General features: G+C 35.9%; 1 long non-coding RNA gene across 2 annotated transcripts in view; it reads right to left on the bottom strand.

Annotated features, from left to right (window-relative positions):
- LOC149131570 (uncharacterized) overlaps positions 1-1,590 on the bottom strand; it is a 152,574-nt gene extending 150,984 nt beyond the window's left edge. Inside the window, exon 1 of one of the 2 annotated variants that reach the window (XR_016237475.1) lies at positions 1,495-1,590. This is a non-coding gene — a long non-coding RNA (uncharacterized LOC149131570). The remainder of the gene's footprint in view (positions 1-1,494) is intronic. The other variant, XR_016237474.1, reaches the window with a different exon arrangement.
- Between the last annotated feature and the right edge of the window lie 910 nt (positions 1,591-2,500).

Raw genomic sequence — 2,500 nt, 5'->3', positions numbered from 1 at the left:
GCGGTTCGGCAAAAGAAACCGATAGAATAAGTACTTGGCTTACAAAGAATAAGTCCTGGGGTTGATTTGCTCGACTAAAGGCGGTGATCCAGCATAGCCGCAGTCAAATTAATGAAACAAGTAAAACAATAAAAAAAGAATATATATATATATATATATATATATATATATATATATATATATATATATATATATATATATATATATATATATACATATATATATATATATATATATATATATATGTATATATATACCATTGACTGTCCCGTCGTTAGATGGCGTATGAGGGTTCCGCAATTTCTTGCTGAACAACCCCACAGATGATTCGCTTATAGTGATCAAATGTTTGTATTCACATACGCATGTACAGCCTCGCATTTGGATGCACTTGTATCATGAATTTGAGTTCTGGCGAAGAAAACCTTAACTCTCGTCAGCAAGTTTTACCAAGTGAAAAAAATTCAACTCCTCACGTTAAAGTCTGCCGGCATTTTGAATTGTTTTGCGCCAAAAGCAGAACAACTTCAGTGTAAATATATGAATTAAGGAGTAAATATTTAAATGCGAACATTTATATAGATATTATTATTGTTAGTATTGTCTGCGGTAGATATAAATAATTGACAATAACAACGACATTAATATAGGTGTTTTCAGGCGTTAAATAGCGTTACATAGCTATCGAATTAAAATCTATATTTATCATAAGGGCACATGAGGCGCCTACCTGCCAGAAAATGGAGTTAGAACCCCCAGATAAACCATTAACAACGCTCAAAAATACAACAGTGTTCTAATTTTGGCGCAAAACAATTCAGAACGCCAGGAGACATCAACGTGACGAGTTGAATGTCTTCACTTGGTAAAACTTGCTGAGGAGAGCTAAGGCTATTTCGCCAGAACTTTAAATCATGGTACAAGTGTATCCAAATGCAAGACTATACAGAATTTAGCAATGATGGTTTGTCTAAATTCTTTACCCGTCCGCCCGACTACTGTTGTTTAATGTTGTATTTTTCAGTGTTATTGGTGGTTTATTTGAGGGTTTTAACTCCACTTTCTAGCAGGTAGGCGCCTCATGTGCCCTTATGATAAATATAAATTTTAATTCTATAGCTATCTAATGCTATTCAACACATGAAACTACCTATATTATTTTTGTTATTGTCAATTATTTGTATTTACCGCAACAAGGGAGTTTAGTGTCCCCAAGCACTAAAGGACACACACACACAAAAACACACACACGCGCGAAGAATACTGTATTATACAAATATACCCGTCGTTCAAAAATTGTCTCTGTGTGCGTGTGTGCATGTTCGCGCGTCTGTGTGTGTATGTGTGTGTCAGTGAGCTCGCGCATGTATGTGTATGTTTGTTAATCTACAGAACACCTCTGACATTTCGATGTTGAAGACCACATATGACTGTCTTCGAAAACTCAAATGGTCCCAGCACAGTTTCAGAAAGACGAGAAATTAGTCTACTTACGGCGGCGGCGGTGGCGGAGGGTAGGCTCGGAGGATGAGGTGAACCAGCGTGAAACAACTACACACAGAGGGAGGTTGGCTGCTAGAAGAAACAGCAACAACAACAACAGAAAAAAGAAAGAAGGAAGGAAAATGAAAGGAAATGAAAGAGGAGGTAAATCTGAAAGCTGTACATTAAAAAATAGATATAAAAACAAAAGTAGGTCAGCGGAAAGATTAGGAAACGGCTGACCTAGTTTCTAGAATTTTTTCTTTGTAAGGATTCAGCGAGGAAACGTAATTTTCTTTACATGTCCATGTATAGCTATATATATAATTATCTGTGCATAGCGTATGTATAGACACACAAACACACACACACACACACACACATAGATTCTTTTATTCTTTTACGACCCCAGGACTTATATTTTGTAAGTCTAGTACTTATTCTATCGGTCTTCTTTGCCGAACCGCTAGGTTACGGGAACGTAAACACACCAGCATCGGTTGTCAAGCGATGGTTGGGAGGACAAACACAGACGCACAATCATACACACACACATACATACATACATACATACATATATATATACATATACGACAGGCTTCTTTCAGTTTCCGTCTACCAAAAGCACTCACAAGGCTTTCGTCGGCCCGAGGCTATAGTAGAAGACACTTGTCCAAGGTGCCACGCAGTGGGACTGAACTCGGAGTCATGTGGTTGGTAAGCAAGCTACTTACCACACAGCCACTTATGCGCCTATATATATATATATATATATATATATATATATATATATATATATATATATATATATATATATATATATATATATACGTGTGTATGTGTATATATATATAGATAGATAAAGAGATATATAGACAAACAGGCTGATAGATAGATAGATAGATAGATAGATAGATAGATAGATAGATAGATAGATAGATAGATAGATACATAGATAGATAGATAGATATACGCAGTAAATAAACAAGCGGATATGTTACATAGTGCGAAGTGTTAG

The sequence above is a fragment of the Octopus bimaculoides genome, chromosome 20 (assembly GCF_046866305.1).
Source record: "Octopus bimaculoides isolate indiv1 chromosome 20, ASM4686630v1, whole genome shotgun sequence".
Classification (NCBI taxonomy): domain Eukaryota; kingdom Metazoa; phylum Mollusca; class Cephalopoda; order Octopoda; family Octopodidae; genus Octopus; species Octopus bimaculoides.
Note: the sequence above shows the minus strand (reverse complement) of the source record. Positions and strands in the feature narration are given on the sequence as shown.